Source organism: Salvelinus alpinus, chromosome 25 (genome assembly GCF_045679555.1).
Source record: "Salvelinus alpinus chromosome 25, SLU_Salpinus.1, whole genome shotgun sequence".
NCBI lineage: Eukaryota > Metazoa > Chordata > Actinopteri > Salmoniformes > Salmonidae > Salvelinus > Salvelinus alpinus.
This window is the reverse complement of record NC_092110.1, coordinates 47,040,996-47,062,333: the sequence shown is the minus strand read 5'-3', so window position 1 is coordinate 47,062,333 and position 21,338 is coordinate 47,040,996. Positions and strand designations below refer to the sequence as shown.

Below are 21,338 nucleotides of genomic sequence, written 5' to 3'. Positions count from 1 at the left end.
CCCACAGTACTGAAGCCTGTCCCCTACCATGGTAATACTACTAACCCACAGTACTGAAGCCTGTCCCCTACCATGGTAATACTACTAACCCACAGAACTGAAGCCTGTCCCCCACCATGGTAATACTACTAACCCACAGTACTGAAGCCTGTCCCCACCATGGTAATACTACTAACCCACAGTACTGAAGCCTGTCCCCCACCATGGTAATACTACTAACCCACAGTACTGAAGCCTGTCCCCTACCATGGTAATACTACTAACCCACAGTACTGAAGCCTGTCCCCTACCATGGTAATACTACTAACCCACAGTACTGAAGCCTGTCCCCCACCATGGTAATACTACTAACCCACAGTACTGAAGCCTGTCCCCCACCATGGTAAAACTACTAACCCACAGTACTGAAGCCTGTCCCCTACCATGGTAATACTACTAACCCACAGTACTGAAGCCTGTCCCCACCATGGTAATACTACTAACCCACAGTACTGAAGCCTGTCCCCACCATGGTAATACTACTAACCCACAGTACTGAAGCCTGTCCCCCACCATGGTAATACTACTAACCCACAGTACTGAAGCCTGTCCCTACCATGGTAATACTACTAACCCACAGTACTGAAGCCTGTCCCCACCATGGTAATACTACTAACCCACAGTACTGAAGCCTGTCCCCTACCATGGTAATACTACTAACCCACAGTACTGAAGCCTGTCCCTACCATGGTAATACTACTAACCCACAGTACTGAAGCCTGTCCCCTACCATGGTAATACTACTAACCCACAGTACTGAAGCCTGTCCCCACCATGGTAATACTACTAACCCACAGTACTGAAGCCTGTCCCCTACCATGGTAATACTACTAACCCACAGTACTGAAGCCTGTCCCCACCATGGTAATACTACTAACCCACAGAACTGAAGCCTGTCCCCTACCATGGTAATACTACTAACCCACAGTACTGAAGCCTGTCCCCTACCATGGTAATACTACTAACCCACAGTACTGAAGCCTGTCCCCTACCATGGTAATACTACTAACCCACAGTACTGAAGCCTGTCCCCTACCATGGTAATACTACTAACCCACAGAACTGAAGCCTGTCCCCCACCATGGTAATACTACTAACCCACAGTACTGAAGCCTGTCCCCACCATGGTAATACTACTAACCCACAGTACTGAAGCCTGTCCCCCACCATGGTAATACTACTAACCCACAGTACTGAAGCCTGTCCCCTACCATGGTAATACTACTAACCCACAGTACTGAAGCCTGTCCCCTACCATGGTAATACTACTAACCCACAGTACTGAAGCCTGTCCCCACCATGGTAATACTACTAACCCACAGTACTGAAGCCTGTCCCCCACCATGGTAATACTACTAACCCACAGTACTGAAGCCTGTCCCCCACCATGGTAATACTACTAACCCACAGTACTGAAGTCTGTCCCCACCATGGTAATACTACTAACCCACAGTACTGAAGCCTGTCCCCACCATGGTAATACTACTAACCCACAGTACTGAAGCCTGTCCCCCACCATGGTAATACTACTAACCCACAGTACTGAAGCCTGTCCCCACCATGGTAATACTACTAACCCACAGTACTGAAGCCTGTCCCCACCATGGTAATACTACTAACCCACAGTACTGAAGTCTGTCCCCTACCATGGTAATACTACTAACCCACAGTACTGAAGCCTGTCCCCTACCATGGTAATACTACTAACCCACAGTACTGAAGCCTGTCCCCTACCATGGTAATACTACTAACCCACAGTACTGAAGCCTGTCCCCTACCATGGTAATACTACTAACCCACAGTACTGAAGCCTGTCCCCACCATGGTAATACTACTAACCCACAGTACTGAAGCCTGTCCCCACCATGGTAATACTACTAACCCACAGTACTGAAGCCTGTCCCCACCATGGTAATACTACTAACCCACAGTACTGAAGCCTGTCCCCCACCATGGTAATACTACTAACCCACAGTACTGAAGCCTGTCCCCACCATGGTAATACTACTAACCCACAGTCCTGAAGCCTGTCCCCTACCATGGTAATACTACTAACCCACAGTACTGAAGCCTGTCCCCTACCATGGTAATACTACTAACCCACAGTACTGAAGCCTGTCCCCACCATGGTAATACTACTAACCCACAGTACTGAAGCCTGTCCCCACCATGGTAATACTACTAACCCACAGTACTGAAGCCTGTCCCCTACCATGGTAAGTAATACTACTAACCCACAGTACTGAAGCCTGTCCCCTACCATGGTAATACTACTAACCCACAGTACTGAAGCCTGTCCCCCACCATGGTAATACTACTAACACACAGTACTGAAGTCTGTCCCCACCATGGTAATACTACTAACCCACAGTAACTGAAGTCTGTCCCCTACCATGGTAATACTACTAACCCACAGTACTGAAGCCTGTCCCCTACCATGGTAATACTACTAACCCACAGTACTGAAGCCTGTCCCCTACCATGGTAATACTACTAACCCACAGTACTGAAGCCTGTCCCCCACCATGGTAATACTACTAACCCACAGTACTGAAGCCTGTCCCCACCATGGTAATACTACTAACCCACAGTACTGAAGCCTGTCCCCACCATGGTAATACTACTAACCCACAGTACTGAAGCCTGTCCCCTACCATGGTAATACTACTAACCCACAGTACTGAAGCCTGTCCCCTACCATGGTAATACTACTAACCCACAGTACTGAAGCCTGTCCCCCACCATGGTAATACTACTAACCCACAGTACTGAAGCCTGTCCCCCACCATGGTAATACTACTAACCCACAGTACTGAAGCCTGTCCCCCACCATGGTAATACTACTAACCCACAGTACTGAAGCCTGTCCCCCACCATGGTAATACTACTAACCCACAGTACTGAAGCCTGTCCCCTACCATGGTAATACTACTAACCCACAGTACTGAAGCCTGTCCCCTACCATGGTAATACTACTAACCCACAGTACTGAAGCCTGTCCCCCACCATGGTAATACTACTAACCCACAGTACTGAAGCCTGTCCCCACCATGGTAATACTACTAACCCACAGTACTGAATCCTGTCCCCCACCATGGTAATACTACTAACCCACAGTACTGAAGTCTGTCCCCTACCATGGTAATACTACTAACCCACAGTACTGAAGCCTGTCCCCCACCATGGTAATACTACTAACCCACAGTACTGAAGCCTGTCCCCCACCATGGTAAAACTACTAACCCACAGTACTGAAGCCTGTCCCCTACCATGGTAATACTACTAACCCACAGTACTGAAGCCTGTCCCCCACCATGGTAATACTACGAACCCACAGTACTGAAGCCTGTCCCCACCATGGTAATACTACTAACCCACAGTACTGAATCCTGTCCCCCACCATGGTAATACTACTAACCCACAGTACTGAAGCCTGTCCCCTACCATGGTAATACTACTAACCCACAGTACTGAAGCCTGTCCCCCACCATGGTAATACTACTAACCCACAGTACTGAAGCCTGTCCCCACCATGGTAATACTACTAACCCACAGTACTGAAGCCTGTCCCCACCATGGTAATACTACTAACCCACAGTACTGAAGCCTGTCCCCTACCATGGTAATACTACTAACCCACAGTACTGAAGCCTGTCCCCACCATGGTAATACTACTAACCCACAGTACTGAAGCCTGTCCCCTACCATGGTAATACTACTAACCCACAGTACTGAAGCCTGTCCCCTACCATGGTAATACTACTAACCCACAGTACTGAAGCCTGTCCCCTACCATGGTAATACTACTAACCCACAGTACTGAAGCCTGTCCCCCACCATGGTAATACTACTAACCCACAGTACTGAAGCCTGTCCCCACCATGGTGAGAAACGATCATAACTGCTTCCCTCATCTCTGAACGTCTACTACTGCCCCACTCTACTACTGCCCCTCTATACTACTGCCCCAGTAGCCTGTTTTGCCCCACTCTACTACTGCCCCACTCTACTACTGCCCCACTCTACTACTGCCCCACTCTACTACTGCCCCACTCTACTACTGCCCCACTCTACTACTGCCCCACTCTACTACTGCCCCACTCTACTACTGCCCCACTCTACTACTGCCCCACTCTACTACTGCCCCACTCTACTACTGCCCCACTCTTCTACTGCCCCACTCTTCTACTGCCCCACTCTACTACTGCCCCACTCTACTACTGCCCCACTCTACTACTGCCCCACTCTACTACTGCCCCACTCTACTACTGCCCCACTCTACTACTGCCCCTCTCTACTACTGCCCCACTCTACTACTGCCCCACTCTACTACTGCCCCACTCTACTACTGCCCCACTCTACTACTGCCCCACTCTACTACTGCCCCACTCTACTACTGCCCCTCTCTACTACTGCCCCACTCTACTACTGCCCCTCTATACTACTGCCCCACTCTACTACTGCCCCACTCTACTACTGCCCCACTAGCCCCACTATATACTAATGAAACTCTACTACTCTCTACTAGCCTGTTTCCACTGCTGCACAAACATATTTCAATGGGTTTGCTGCGTTGTATTTAATGTGCCCACGCTCTCATTCAGTCATTCCAGTGAGACTTACAGTAGTATACGTTCAGGGTGCTGAACTACAACATAAAGCAACTCTGTATGACAATATCCACCTGAAGTAAATCTTGATAAACCTGTTCTATGAACCGTAAGCTAAATCTTGATAAACCTGTTCTATGAATCGTAAGCTAAAGCCTGATACAACTGTTTTGTTCCATATGGACCTGAGGCTCAGCTCTATAATCAACCATCATGATGTTCTTGTGGACAGAGGGAGCATGAAGGAATGAGATTATTATCTGGGCTGTTGAGAACACACACACACACACATACTCAATTAAGGGTTTTTCTTTATTTTTACTATTTTCTACATTGTAGAATAACAGTGAAGACATCAAAACTATGAAATAACACATATGGAATAACCAAAAAAGTGTTTTACAAATCAAAATATATTTTATATTTGAGATTCTTCAAAGTAGCCACCCTTTGTCTTATAATAAAAATGTTAAACATTAAAATACATTTTACAGATTTCACAGTGTGTTCCCTCTGGCCACTACACTACTACAACACACCATACGTGTGTATCTAGTGCGGATGTTGTGTGTGTATAGTGTGTATGTTATGTAGCTGTCTCTAGCTGTCTCTAGCTGTGTGTAGCTGTCTATAGCTGTCTCTAGCTGTGTGTAGCTGTGTGTAGCTGTGTATAGATGTCTCTAGCTGTGTGTAGCTGTCTCTAGCTGTGTGTAGCTGTCTCTAGCTGTGTGTAGCTGTCTCTAGCTGTGTGTAGCTGTCTCTAGCTGTCTCTAGCTGTCTCTAGCTGTGTGTAGCTGTCTCTAGCTGTGTGTAGCTGTCTCTAGCTGTCTCTAGCTGTGTATAGCTGTGTATAGCTGTCTCTAGCTGTGTGTAGCTGTCTCTAGCTGTGTATAGCTGTCTCTAGCTGTGTGTAGCTGTCTCTAGCTGTCTCTAGCTGTGTATAGCTGTGTATAGCTGTCTCTAGCTGTGTGTAGCTGTCTCTAGCTGTGTGTAGCTGTCTCTAGCTGTGTGTAGCTGTCTCTAGCTGTCTCTAGCTGTCTCTAGCTGTCTCTAGCTGTGTGTAGCTGTCTCTAGCTGTGTGTAGCTGTCTCTAGCTGTCTCTAGCTGTGTATAGCTGTGTATAGCTGTCTCTAGCTGTGTGTAGCTGTCTCTAGCTGTGTATAGCTGTCTCTAGCTGTGTGTAGCTGTCTCTAGCTGTCTCTAGCTGTGTATAGCTGTGTATAGCTGTCTCTAGCTGTGTGTAGCTGTCTCTAGCTAGTAACCGAAAGGTTGCTAGATCGAATCCCCGAGCTGACATGGTAAAAATCTGTTGTTCTGCCCCTGAACAAGGCAGTTAGCCCAGTGTCTCTAAGCCGTCATTGTAAATAAGAATTTGTTCTTAACTGACGTTCCTAGTTAAATAAAGGTTAAATAAAAGAAATAAAAATATCAGGACAGCGATTACTCACCCCGTACTGGAGGAATACTTTTTTTTCTTCAATGAGTCGGACGGGAAGGATTTACTTCAGAGGCCCGACAAGGCCCTCATCCCCGTCATTTGCAGGAGAAAGAGGAGGAGGTTTCGGGGACGAAGGTCTGGGTACCTTGTAAGGATCCGACACCTTTACCATCGGTCCTATTAGCCAACGTACAATCAATCGATAATAAAATAGACGAACTACGATCACATATATCATACCAACGGGATGTTAAAAACTGTAATATCTTATGCTTCACCGAGTCGTGGCTGAACGACGACATGAATAACATACAGCTGGCGGGTTTTACACTGCATCAGCAGGATAGAACGGCAGCCTCTGGTAAGACAAGGGGTGAGGGTCTATGTGTATTTGTAAACAACAGCTGGTGCACGAAATCGGAGGAAGTCTTGAGGTTTTGCTCGCCTGAGGTAGAGTATCTCATGATAAGCTGTAGACCACACCATTTATCTAGAAAGTTCTCATCTGTATTTTTCGTAGCTGTCTATATACCACAACAAACCGATGTGGGCACTAAGACCACACTCAATGAGCTGTATAGGGCCATAAGCAAACAGGAAAACGTTCATCCAGAGGCGGCGCTCCTAGTGGCCGGGGACTTTAATGCAGGGAAACTTAAATCAGTTTTACCTAATTTCTATCAGCAAGTTAAATGTGCAACCAAAGGGGAAAAAACTAGACCCTCTTTACTCCTCACACAGAGACGCATACAAAGCTCTCCCTCGCCCTCCATTTGGCAAATCTGACCATAATTCTATCCTCCTGAAGCACCAGTGACTCGGTCAATAAGAAAGGGGTCAGATGAAGCAGATGCTAAACTACAGAACTATTTTGCGAGTACAGACTGGAATATGTTCCGGGATTCTCCGATTGCATTGAGGAGTACACCACATCAGTCACTGGCTTCATCAATAAGTGCATCGATGACGTCATCCCCACAGTGATCGTACGTACATACCCCAACCAGAAGCCATGGATTACAGGCAACATCTGCACTGGGCTAAAGGGTAGAGCTGCTGCTTTTAAGCTTATAAGAAATCCCGCTATGCCCTCCGATGAACCATCAAACAATACAGGACTAAGATGGAATCGTACTACACCGGCTCTGACGCTCGTCGGATGTGGCAAGTCTTGCAAACTATTACAGACTACAAAGGGAAGCACAGCCGCGAGCTGCCTAGTGATATGAGTCTACCAGACGAGCTAAATTACTTCTATGCTCAATTCGAGGCAAGTAATACTGAAGCATGCATGAGAGCATCAGCTGTTCCAGACGACTGTGATCACGCTCTCTGTAGCCGATGTGAGTAAGACCTGTAAACAGGTCAACATTCACAAGGCTGCAGGGCCAGACGGATTACTAGGATGTGTACTGCGAGCATGTGCTGACCAACTGGCAAGTGTCTTCACTGACATTTTCAACCTGTCCCTGTCTGAGTCTGTAATTCCAACATGTTTCAAGCAGACCACCATAGTCCCTGTGCCCAAGAACACTAAGGTAACCTGCATAAATGACTACCGACCTGTAGCACTCACGTTTGTAGCCATGAAGTGCTTTGAAAGGCTGGTCATGGCTCACATCAACACCGTTATCCCAGAAACTCTAGAACCACTCCAATTTCAATTCCGCCCCAACAGATCCACAGATGATGCAATCTCTATTGCGCTCCACACTGCCCTTTCCCATCTGGACAATAGGAACACCTATGTGAGAATGCTACTCATTGACTACAGCTCAGTGTTCAACACCATAGTGCCCTCAAAGCTCATCACTAAGCTAAGGACCATGGGACTAAACACCTCCTTCTGCAACTGGATCCTGGACTTCCTGACGGGCCGCCCCCAGGTGGTAAGGGTAGGTAACAACACATCCGCCACACTGATCCTCAACACGGGGGCCCTTCAGGGGTGCGTGCTCAGTCCCCTCCTGTACTCCCTGTTTACTCATGACTGCATGGCCATTTCATTTTAAAACATTTATCTTACAAAGGAGTTGTTTACATGGAATTGTATTTGTTGTTTTTTTAACTATTTTTTTTCTAATATTCACAGGAAAATGCTACGTTTGACCCAAGTTAAACAATTTAAAGGCAATGCTACCAAATACTAATTGAGTGTATGTAAACTTCTGACCCACTGGGAATGTGATGAAAGAAATAAAAGCTGAAATAAATAATTCTCTCTACTATTATTCTGACATTTCACATTCTTAAAATAAAGTGGTGATCCTACCTGACCTAAGACAGAGAATTTTTACTAGGATTAAATGTCAGGAATCGTGAAAAACTGAGTTTAAATGTATTTGGCTAAGGTGTATGCAAACTTCCGACTTCAACTGTACATAATCTCCACCCCTCAATCAGCATTCTACAAGAACACAGACACGAGGGACAACAGACACACAGGTATCTACATTGCAGATGAGCTGAAGGCAGTCATCAATGACCTTGGACCACAGAAGGTATTTGCACTGGTGACAGACAATGCTGCGAACATGAAGGCTGCTTGGTCTAAAGTGGAGGAGTCCTACCCTCACATCACACCCATTGGCTGTGCTGCTCATGCATTGAATCTGCTCCTCAAGGACATCATGGCACTGAAAACAATGGATACACTCTACAAGAGTGACAATTAAATGGTTAGGTATGTGAAGGGTCATCAAGTTATAGCAGCAATCTACCTCACCAAGCAAAGTGAGAAGAATAAGAGCACCACATTGAAGCTGCCCAGCAACATCTGTTGGGGTGGTGTTGTCATCATGTTTGACAGTCTCCTGGAAGGGAAGGAGTCTCTCCAAGGAATGGCCAGCCCCATCAAGAGGATCCTCCTGGATGATGTATTTTGGGAGAGAGTGGTAAGCAGCCTGAAACTCCTGAAACCTATAGCAGTAGCCATTGCACGGATTGAGGGAGACAATGCCATCCTGTCTCATGTTCAGACTCTGCTTGCAGATGTAAGAGAAGAAATCCGTACTGCCCTGTCCACTTCACTGTTGCTCCAAGCAGAGCAAACTGCAGTTCTGAAATACATCAAAAAGCAGGAAGACTTCTCCCTGATGCCCATACACGCTGCAGCGTACATGTTGGACCCCAAGTACGCTGGCAAGAGCATCCTGTCTGGTGTAGAGATCAACAAGGCCTATGGTGTCATCACTACCGTGTCTCGCCACCTTGGCCTGGATGAGGGCAAGGTTCTTGGCAGTCTGACGATTTTGGATGGAGATGCAATATGGCAGACTTGCCAACATTTCTCATCAGCCACCTGGTGGAAGGGACTTTGTGTCTCTGAGGCTCTTTCCACTGTTGCCTCCATCATCCTCCAAATCCCACCAACATCAGCCGCCTCAGAGCGCAACTGGTCCTTGTTTGGGAACACACACACCAAAGCACACAACAGACTGACCAATACAAGGGTTAAAAAAATGGTGGCCAGCCGGGCAAATTTGAGGCTTTTTGAGCCTGACAACGAGCCATCCTCAACAAGATTGGAAAGTGACAGTGAAGATGAGGCCTCAGAGTCTCATGTTCAAAAGGTGGACAATGAGGAGGTCCAGGGAGAAGACATGGAAGCCTGAGAGGAAGACAACCAAAGCTTTAGCGTCTAGACTACTATTTTACAGATGTATGTTGAAAACGTTTTTGGGAGATGCGATGGATCATTTAATTATATTCCCTTTAGTTGTTCAGTGAAATCCTCCCATGTGAAGAGTCAACCCATTTAATTAAAGCTCAATTCGTAACTAAATTGTTGTTTTTTATTTCTATTGGAAGGATTTAATAATTTGCAATTATGTCTACTTATGATAAGGTAAAAGGTTTATGTTTCTGTCTCCATATGATATGGTAAATATATCCAATGCAAAAAACATCTACATTTAAATGGTATTAATATTAATTTGCATATATTTCCGTTAATTCCCATATATTCCCGTTAATTCCCATATATTCCCGTTAATTCCCATATATTCCCGTTAATTCCCATATATTCCCGTTAATTCCCACGGAAAGTTTCCACCTCTGAATAATCCCCAAAATGTGCAACCCTAGTCTATAGTGCATGGTCCAAACACATCAAGACAGTTGTGAAGAGGGCACGACAAAGCCTATTCCTCCTAGAGACTGAAAAGATTTGGAATGGGTCCTCAGATCCTCAAAAGATTCTACAGCTGCACCATCGAGAGCATCCTGACTGGTTGCATCACTGCCTGGTATGGCAATTGCTCGGCCTCCGACCGCAAGGCACTACAGAGGGTATTGCTTACGGCCCAGTACATCACTGTGGCCAAGCTTCCTGTCATCCAGGACCTCTATACCAGGCGGTGTCAGAGGAAAGCCCTAAAAATTGTCAAAGACTCCAGCCACCCTAGTCATAGACTGTTCTCTCTGCTACCGCACGGCAAGCAGTACGGCAAGGGCCAAGCCTAGGTCCAAAAGGCTTCTTAACAGCTTCTACCCGCAAGCCATAAGACTCCTGAACAGCTAATCAAAGGGCTACCCAGACCCCTCTTTTACGCTGCTGCTACTCTCTGTTATTATCTATGCATAGTCACTTTAATAACTCTACCTACATGTACATATTAACTCAATTACCTTGACTAACTGGTGCCCCCGCATATTGACTCTGTACTGGTACCCCCCTGTATATAGCCTTGCTATTGTTATTTTACTTTAATTATTTGTTACTTTTATTTATTATATATTTTCTAGTTATATATTTTTTAAACTTATGCCTTTCCCCCCCCGTCCATCGTAAACACCCCCTGCTATGCTACGTGAATATTATATTAGGGGCGTGTTATTCCAGGTATGGATTTTTTAATTTAATTTTTTTACATTTTGTCATTATTTGTTTTCTGTTATGCGATGCCCAATTTGGAAACCATAAGTTTGATAGAAAAATGATAAAACCATTAATTTCCTGTTTGGCCGAGATTAAAGTAAATACGATTTATCCCATAAACACACCGACCCTCCACCGATGGACTCCATGGCTGTGGTTCAAACTCTTGAAAGACACACCCTCGTCCACTCCACCCTCGCCTTATGCTCTTGGGGGAATCCCCGTCGCCATCTTGGAGGGCGGTCCAAATGATTAGCCAAGCAAGGGAAGTTTGCAACGTCCCTCAGCCCTCGTTTTTTAGTCGGCTTTGTGAGTGTACTAGTGATGGGTCGTTTGTGAATGAGTCGGTTCTAAGAGCCGGCTCTTGTAGGTGAATGTTGGGAGTCGGCTCGCATATCAGAAGAGCCAAATCTATTTATAAAAATAAAATAAAAATTAAGATATGAATAATCAAAAGATTTAAATGAATAGAATTAACAAATTCAAAGAACAAAAAAAATAATATAGGCCTAAATGCTCAAGCGCACACATTCGTTCTGACTGTCTGTTCAGACTAACAGCCTCACCTGTTGTTCCTGTCAATCAGACACGCAGTATCAACCAATGAACCAAAGATGGGTGAGGGAGGCCCGAGCCAACTCACTCACAGTCACACACTTAGCAGCCGAGGAGAGAGAGGAAGGACAGCTATGAAAACAACAGCTGGAAAATGAGTCGGAGGCACAGTAGCATTTAGATGCATTTTAATAATGTAGACAATGTTAGAGCACAGTGTAGAATTTGACAAAACAAAATCTCATATAAAGCCGGTTCTGCGCACAACCTACACCGGCATATGCGAACTGTGCACCCAACTGTGAAGCTAGCTGTAGCGGAGCTTCGAGAAACTAGCGGGTCTGCTAGTGATAGTGATGGAGATGTATCCACTCAGTCAAGTAGGCCTGCTAGTGATAGTGGTGGAGCCAGGATCTCCACATGTGGAGATGTATCCACTCAGTCAAGTAGGCCTGCTAGTGATAGTGGTGGAGATGTATCCACTCAGTCAAGTAGACCTACTCCGCGACCCACAGCAACGCAGTCTTCTCTGGACCAGTTTATGCCAAACGTCTATGTCTGTAGCAAAACAAGGCAAAATTGATATTGCATTGGCTAAAATGATTGCCACCGATATCCAGCCATTTTCGATCGTGGAGGACAGAGGTTTTAGAAATTATAGCAATAGTCTAAATCCAATATACACAATTCCAAGCAGGAAAACCCTTTCAGAATCACTTATTCCACAACTGTACGAGAGCACACAGGCTTCAGTGCGGGAAAGAGTCCAAAAAGCTACTGCAGTTTGCCTTACTACTGACTGCTGGACATCAAGGGAAACCACTTCTTACATGTCGGTTACATGTCACTTCATTGAAGAATTTTCGATGTCTAGCTGTCTTCTGGACTGCTTTGAGTTCAGCGACAGAATAACACTTCCGAGACCTTGGCAGAGGAACTGTTGAGAGTGGCCAGAGAATGGCAAGTAGATGGAAAAGTGGTCTGTTGTGTTAGCGACAATACAGCTAACATAACCCAAAGCCATGAACATTTTAAAATGGAACCATCATCCACTGTGGACAAAGTGAAAGCCGCTGTGGAATACTTCCACAGGAACAAAGTAGGTGCTGAAAAACTAAAGTCTACACAGCACTAGCTAGGGATGCCTGAGCTGAGGCCTGAACAAGACTGCACTACAAGGTGGAATTCAACATTTTATATGTTGAAGTGATTTCTTGAGTCAAAGGAAGCCATCATCTCTACCCTGGCCTTTGTCAATTCACCCGTTGATGCTCTGATCCAAGAGGAATGGGAGGTGGTGGAGGAGGTGTGCAGAGTCCTGGAACCCTTTGAGCAGGTCACTGTGGAGATCAGTGGAGAGAGGTACAGTAAGCAGTTATTACTACATCATTATTTAATCCAGTATTATATATGTATATGAGCAGTAGATGAGAATGTAGTATCAGTAGACAAAACATGAACCTGAACTAATAAGTTACTGTTCTCTCTTTTCAGCTATGTGACAGCCTCAAAAATGATTCTCCTGTTTAAGGGTCTGCAGCGAATCACAGCCAGCCGCCAGAGAGAAGCAAATGTAACCACAGGACATGTGACAGAGTTGATGGACACCCTATGTTCATCAATGGACAGAAAGTTCCACAGAATGGAATATAATCACGTGCTATCAGAAACCGCTGCACTTGACTCCAGGTTTAAGAAGTTAGCCTTCAGTGATGCCAGAGCGATTGATGAGGCTCTTCAAAGAATAACCTCAGCAGCAGGGAGGGACAGCCCCAGCAGTCAGCTGGCTCAGGTACCAGGGCAACAGGAAGAAGAGGGAGGGACAGCCCCAGCAGTCAGCTGGCTCAGGCACCAGGGCAACAGGAAGAAGAGGGAGGGACAGCCCCAGCAGTCAGCTGGCTCAGGTACCAGGGCAACAGGAAGAAGAGGGAGGGATAGCCCCAGCAGTCAGCGGGCTCAGGCACCAGGGCAACAGGAAGAAGAGGGAGGGACAGCCCCAGCAGTCAGCTGGCTCAGGCACCAGGGCAACAGGAAGAAGAGGGAGGGACAGCCCCAGCAGTCAGCTGGCTCAGGCACCAGGGCAACAGGAAGAAGAGGGAGGGACAGCCACAGCAGTCAGCTGGCTCAGGCACCAGGGCAACAGGAAGAAGAGGGAGGGACAGCCCCAACAGTCAGCTGGCTCAGGCACCAGGGCAACAGGTAGAAGAGGGAGGGACAGCCCCAGCAGTCAGCTGGCTCAGGCTCCAGGGCAACAGGTAGAAGAGGGATCAGATGGAGCAGAAGCACCAGCAGTAGTGCCACAAACGTCTGCTGTTTGACGAGAGAGCAACTGGGGATGCAGCACGAAGGAATCTCTCAGCAGATGTCATAATGGAGGTCCGATCCTATTTAGAGGAGTCCCTCCTCCAACGATCTGCAGATCCTCTGAGCTGGTGGAAGAACAAGGCCTCTGTCTACCCACGGCTTACTAAAGTCATGACAGGGAGACTCTGCATAGCGGCCACATCCTTTCCCTCTGAGAGGGTCTTCTCGAAACGGGACAAATAATTACTGAGAGAAGAAACCGCATCAGCCCCTCGAAAGTGAGGCAGCTTTCATTTCTGAATGCAAATCTCTCATAAAAGCAGAATATGTTCAGCATTGCTGTGTGCTGCTGGTTATAACATGGTAATAAAGAAGAGAGAGAAAAGAGGGACCAGTTTAATGTTTTAAGTGGCTGCAGTTTTGCACATTGTTATTTATTTTTCTTTGATATGGTGCAATATTCTATTATTATGTTGTTCAGATTGTATTCGTTTTGAATTGTTACATTTATATGCACTTTGTTTATATACATTAAAAAGTTATACTTTAAATGCAGATGTTTAATAGCATTCTATTTCATAACAAACCAATGCATTTTAAATACATTGTAGTTAAGGCAGAGTATTTTCTTTAAAGAGCCGTTTGGGAGCCAAAAGAGCCGGATGTTCACTCCGGGGCCTGAAACTTCCCAGAATTCAATTCGCAACGATTGTACATCCACTAAGAAAAGTCTGCGAAAACTTAAAAACTACATCAATGGAGAAGTCAACGAATGCAAATAAGTTCGAAATCTTGCTACTAAGTAAAAAGTAAATATGTTTTATTTGGTTATCTTTTGGAAATTGTAGAAATAAAACATTTCCCTTCTTCAGAAGTTCCAGCTAGGCAGGCTAACGTGAGTTAGCTAGGTATCATACAGTAGGCGTATATTTATAATGATATATTTAAAATAAGTAGACATGCACTCATAATTGACTCTAGCGCATATAAAGCACCCACAAGCTACCGGTGGCTGAAAACACAATTCTTATCACTTTACAAGATCCCTGTAACACCTAAAGATTTTGCAATTGTTTTAGACGCCATTCCCTCAGGTGTTGCTCTGTTATTCAGGAACGTGTCAAGACCTGACCCTCAGAGCCGATCTTCTATTGACCCTGTTGACTCATCAGTAGGAAAGATTTGTTTCTCTTTTGGTCCATTCAACAACAGAGCGATATGAACCTTGTTTCAGCAGGATGTTGTATCTATCTATACCTTATGTCATGCCTTACTGGAATGGATTTATTGATAATATCTATTGGGGAAACGTTTGGATGTTGCCACACACATACCTACTTGTTAACAAAATTAAGGAAGTTTCCTTTAAAATTATTCATAAATATTATCCTGCCAACCACTATATGAAGAAGTTTAAGGAAAACATTAACTCAAATTTCTCCTTTTGTAATGACCACCCAGAAACAGTGTTGCATCTTTTTTGGCATTGTATACATGTAAGAAAACTGGCAAGACATCAGTAGATTTATAATTGAACACATTTATGAAGATTTTACACTATTGTGGAGAGATGTACTGCTTGGATTCTTTACATACGATAAAAATAAGCTGAAACATTATTATGTAATTCATTTCATTATTCTTTTGGCCAAATTTCATATAGACAAATATAAATTTACTAACAAAAAAACACATTTTCTTACCCTACAAAAAGAAATTGAACTGTATTTTAAGACAGTTAAATACTCTACTAACAAAAAAGCGGTTAGAATTGTAAGTGTATGTATGTCCCTTGTGGGTCCTTGTGTAATTTTAATGTGATATTTGTACCCCCTAGCTCGATTGTCCATTATATATAATCCATATATACTTGTGTTCCCTTATGTACTTTCTGTATTGATTTGTTGTTAATAAAAAAAATATATTAAAAAATGTAATTCTTCCTCCCTCGCCCTGCAAGTATATACTCGTCAGACGTCATGATAAATCATCGGAAGGGTCCACTTCATTTGAGGGCTCAGGGGATAGGGTGTATCGTTTAAGTGTTTGGACTTCAGATCCATTTCTTTGTTTGTGGAAATCAAAGTTTATTGGTCGCATACAAAGATTTGCAGATGTTATAGAAGGTGCAGCGAAATGCTTGTGTTTCTAGCAAAACCTTTTTAATCAAGATAATTTTTCATGTGTTAAGCTGCCCCTTGTTTTACCTTTCTATGTATCTATATTGGCCTTATTTCTTTCTCATTTTTTATAATGGTGCTAAAATAAACTTTAGAATGTATCAGCTATGAATCTTAGGTCTTTCTTTCAGCCAATTGGAAGCAAGCTATACCGTAAATCCCTCCCACCTCGGCAAAAAAAACGGAAATTAGGACCACGAACACAAATCTGCTAGTTGTGTCAAGTTGGATTATATTTCTTTGAGCCATATCTAAATCAGGTGGGCTATCTCTTACAAACATCGTTTTCATTACAGCAGAAATATTAATATTTTGATGGCAAATGTATCATTTGGCGGGTTAGCTAACAATTCTTAAATGTAGTTTTCCAGTAGAGTCACGTGCTATTTGCTAATCGGGATAAACTATTTTAGTTTATATAAATTATTTGATAAATAATATAGCTATGTACCAAATGACGTTTTATATTATAGTTAAGGGATGATCTATGGGTTGATGTCCCATCGTAATCGGATAACCGACAGGACACTGACACTGCAGTCAGGTGACGGGGCAGCTTGGTGCTGTTAGTAACGCAGGTGTATAAAACATTAGGAACACGTGTTCTGTTCATGACAGATTGACCAGGTGAGCGCTATTTTCACTTCAATCAGTGTAGATGAAGGGGAGGAGACAGGTTAAAGACACATTTGTACTTGAACCATTTGTATATCGTTACAACACTGTATATAGACATAATATGACATATGAAATGTCTTTATTCCTTTGGAACTTCTGTGAGTGTAATGTTTACTGTTCATTTTTTGTAGTTTATTTCACTTTTGTATATTACCTCACATGCGGTCCAAACACTTAAGACACACCCTCGCCTTTATGCCCTTGGGGGAATCCCCGTAGCCATCATCTTGGAGGGTGGTCCAAATGATTCGTGGCCATCTTGTCTATCTAACAACGTTACCTAGCCAGTTAGCCCTATTGAGTTATAATGGGCTTGCGATATACGGTACGAAGGCAGGTAAACATGCCAAAATTAACACAGCATTGTAGTCAGGCAACATAGATGTGAATAGGCAACATTTAATTTCGAAGTCGGAGTGTAATTTTCTCTCGCTTCAGCTCAAAAAATGTCCGCCATTGATTTCAATATATTTTGCATAATTTTTTACGTGTTTGCGTCATATTTATTTGCATACTTTCGGCTGAAGCTTGCGTCCATGCATGCTTCAAAATATTTACAAACGGAGCACACATTCTAGAAGTGCCCTCCGTTTCTCATAGTTTGATTTGGACTCATACCCCGACCCTCCTGTGCTCAGCACGGTAGTATGTAACTTGAGAAACATTGATTGTGTATTTGTGCAACTGAGTTGCAACATGCCATTCATAGAGTGAATGTGCAAGACAAAATATTTAAGTCCCTTTGAACGGGGTATGGTAGTAGGTGTATTCCCACTGTGAAATAGTTCCTAGTTTTCTTTAATTTTTTTCTGAATGTGACATCATGCTGTAAAATTTCTCCCAGCAGTGAAAATGTTCCCAAATTGAAGGGTTATCCAGATCGGTTTATGTCTCGTTATCACTTGACTTACCCCACTAAAATTGTAAAGGACTTAGATAAGATTCTTTATAATTGTATTTGGAAGAACAAGCCTCACTATCTCCAGAAATATATTCTCAGTTATACCCAAGAACAAGGAGGTTTTGAGGTTGAAATAATACTTATAAATAAATTTGATTCTGAACTATATTACAAACCAGAACAGTATTTGGAATGTCTTCCAAATATTTCATATATTATATATATATATATATATTAATAATATTCCAGTATTTATTTGACTCTGTTGGTGGGTTAGAATTTCTGCTTCGGTGTAATTTTGATGTTGATAAAATCCCAGTGAAATTGGCCAAATTCTATAAGCAGGCACTTTTAGCTTGGATATTAGCTTATGAACATAATCTCCCCCTCATAGATACTTTCTATGGAACAACAAAGATATACGATTTTTATAGTATTTTTTTTACTGATTTGAGAATACAATTATTTTGGTTGGTCAGTTACTGAATGAGGATGGATATCTACTCTCATATGGGGAATTTTTAGATAAATTTATAATTCCAAAACCCCCGAAAGAATATGCAATTGTTTTTGATGCGATTCCAAGTTTTTTTTATTTTTTATTCCTCTGTGGTTAATGTAAGTAACATTGATTTACATGATAATATATTCATTGGCAATATTAACATCCTCAAAGATAGTTTAGTAATAAACAGATTAGGAATATTGTTAGTGGTACTACATTTACATTTAAGTCATTTAGCAGACGCTCTTATCCAGAGCGACTTACAAGTACATACATTCATACTTTTTTGTACTGGCCCCCCGTGGGAAACGAACCCACAACCCTGGCGTTGCAAGCGCCATGCTCTACCAACTGAGCCACACGGGACCATTACTACACTTCCCTCAGCAAGATTGTTTTTGGGGGTGTTGAATATCTATACAATGGGGGAGAGCAAAATATTGTATCAGTAAAGGAAGTTTAATTTAAAATGTTACTTATAATTTATCCCGTGAAACATGTTTTGGAAAGATTCAAGCTGAATATTGACTATAAATGTGATTTCTGTGAAATGGAGAAGGAGACCATTTTTCATATTTTTTTTTTTTACCCGTATTTATAGTATCATTTTTGTGATTGACATACAGAACTTTGTTAGAAAGAAAACAGGACAGGTTGTACAATTTAATGGTTTTGATGTAATGTTTATTTTAGGAATTCTGACATTGATAAAGATGCTAATAATATTAGATATATTTCATATTCACAAATTCAAATGGTCTAATTCAAGACCTAACATTTTTCACTTCATAAATTAATTTAAACAATATGGCACTATTTTAACTAAAATGAAAAACAAAAAGGAAATTAAAACTTGTATTATTAATGAATAGGATTTGTTTGTTTAGGATTCCTGGCAAAGTACATAGTTTGCATGTGACAATTTCTCTTGTTATTTATTATTTTTAAGTAAATTGTTTTGTTGTTGCAATCACAACACCATCGAAACGATTAGGAACTATTTCACGTTGGGAAGATTTTTACATGACACCAGGCACACCGGTTTGAGTGTGTCAAGAACTGCAACGCTACTGGGTCTTTCACACTCAACAGTTTCCCATGTGTATCAAGAATGGTCCACCACCCAAAGGACATCCAGACAACTTGACACAACTGTGGGACGCATTGGAGTCAACATGGGCCAGCATCCCTGTGGAACGCTTTCGACACCTTGTAGAGTCCATGCCCCAACTAATGGAGGCTGTTCTGAGGGCAAAAGAGGGAGCAACTCAATATTAGGAAGGTGTTCCTAATGTTTTGTACGCTCACTGTACACTAGTGTTGTTTTCAATAGTATTTGGTTGCACAAAAACAGTACCTGGGAAGCCACAAGTTAAATACAATTCCTTTTCACATTTGGAAAGTCTGTTTAATAACACAAACCTTTCGATATTATGTCTCATTCTCCCCTGTCATAATGACCAACCGTCCTGCCCACTGGCACAGTAAGTTCACATGGAATTGTATTTAACTTGTGGCTTCGCAGGGACAGTTTTTGTGCAACCAAATACTATAATAAAAACATACACTAGTGTACAGTGCATTCGTATTCAGACCCCTTCCCCTTTTTCCACATTTTGTTACGTTACAGCCATATTCTAAAATGGATTAAATAAATTGAAATTCCTTATCTACACACAATAGCCCATAATGACAAAGTGAAACAGGTTTTTATAAATGTTTGCAAATTTATTTTTAAAAACTAAAACAGAAATACCTTTACATAAGTATTCAGACCCTTTGCTATGAGACTCGGAAACAGGATGCACCTGAACTCAAAATCATTGATCATTCTGTTTCTACAACTTGATTGGAGTCCACCTGTGGTAAAATCAAATGATTGGACATGATTTGGAAAGGCACACACCTGTCTATATAAGGTCCCACAGTGACAGTGCATGTCAGAGCAAAAACCAAGCAGGAGTACCAAAGCCATGAGTACCAGAGAAATGTTTGCAGCATTGAAGGTCCCCATGAACACAGTGGCCTCCATCATTCTTAAATGGAAGAAGTTTGGAACCAACAAGACTCTTCTTAGAGCTGGCCGCCCGACCAAACTGAGCAATCGTGGGGGAAGGGCCTTGGTCAGGGAGGTGACCCATGATCACTCTGACAGAACTCCAGAGAGAAGGACAACCATCTCTGCAGTACTCCACCAATCAAATCAAACAATTTGTCGCGTGCCGAATACAACAGGCTTCACCTTACAGTGAAATGCTTACTTACAAGCCCTTAACCAACAATGCAGTTTTAAGGAAAATACCTAAAGAAAAATAAATAAAAGTAACAAATAATTAAAGAGCAGCAGTAAAATAACAATAGCAAGGCTATATACAGGGGTACCGTTTTTTTAATATACCGGGGTACCGGTTTACTGAGGAGTGGCTTCCGTTTGGCCACTCTACCGTCAGGCCTTGATGATAGAGTGGCCAGACGGAAGCCACTCCTCAGTAAAAGGCACATGACAGCCCGCTTGGAGTTTGCCAATAGGCACCTAAAGAACTCTCAGACCATGAGAAACAAGATTATCTGGTCTGATGAAACCGAGATTGAACTCTTTGGACTGAATGCCAAGCGTCACGTCTGGAGGAAACTTGGCACCATCCCTACGGTGAATCATGGTGGTGGCAGCATCATGCTGTGGGGATGTTTTTCAGCAGCAGGGACTGGGAGACTAGTCAGAATCGAGGGTAAGATTAACAGAACAAAGTACATAGAGATCCTTGATGAAAACCTGCTCCAGAGCGCTCAGGACCTCAGACTGGGGTGAAGGTTAACCTTCCAACAGGGCAACAACCCTAAGCACACAGCCAAGACAACGCAGGAGTGGCTTCGGGACAAGTCTCTGAATGTCCTTGAGTGGCCCAGTCAGAGCCTGGACTTGAACCCGATCAAACATCTCTGGAGGGAACTGAAAATAGCTGTGCAGCGACGCTCCCCATCCAACCTGACAGAGCTTGAGAGGATCTGCAGAGAAGAATGGGAGAAACTCCCCAAATACAGGTGTGTCAAGCTTGTAATGTCATAAAAAAAAAAAAAGTCATCCATTTCAGAATAAGGCTGTAACGCAACAAAATGTGGACAAAGTCAAGGGGTCTGAATACTTTCCGAAGGCACTGTATGTAAATACACCGTGTTGCTTAAAGTACCTATCTAAGGCAAAACCACCACCAAGGACAGAGTCTGTTGATGAGGGTTGGGAGGGAGAGG

The 21,338-nt window shown here is 43.3% G+C and overlaps 1 protein-coding gene across 3 annotated transcripts in view; it reads left to right on the top strand.

Annotated features, from left to right (window-relative positions):
- The first annotated feature begins 16,172 nt into the window (after positions 1–16,172).
- The window catches only part of LOC139554046 (probable N-acetyltransferase CML1), a 70,751-nt gene continuing 65,585 nt past the window's right edge, over positions 16,173–21,338 (top strand). For 2 of the 3 annotated variants that reach the window (XR_011670790.1, XM_071366957.1), the window contains exon 1: positions 16,173–16,265. The gene's annotated coding sequence lies outside the window, so the exon portion shown is untranslated. Of the gene's footprint in view, positions 16,266–16,512; positions 16,633–21,338 lie in introns of those variants that run through there. The other variant, XM_071366958.1, reaches the window with a different exon arrangement.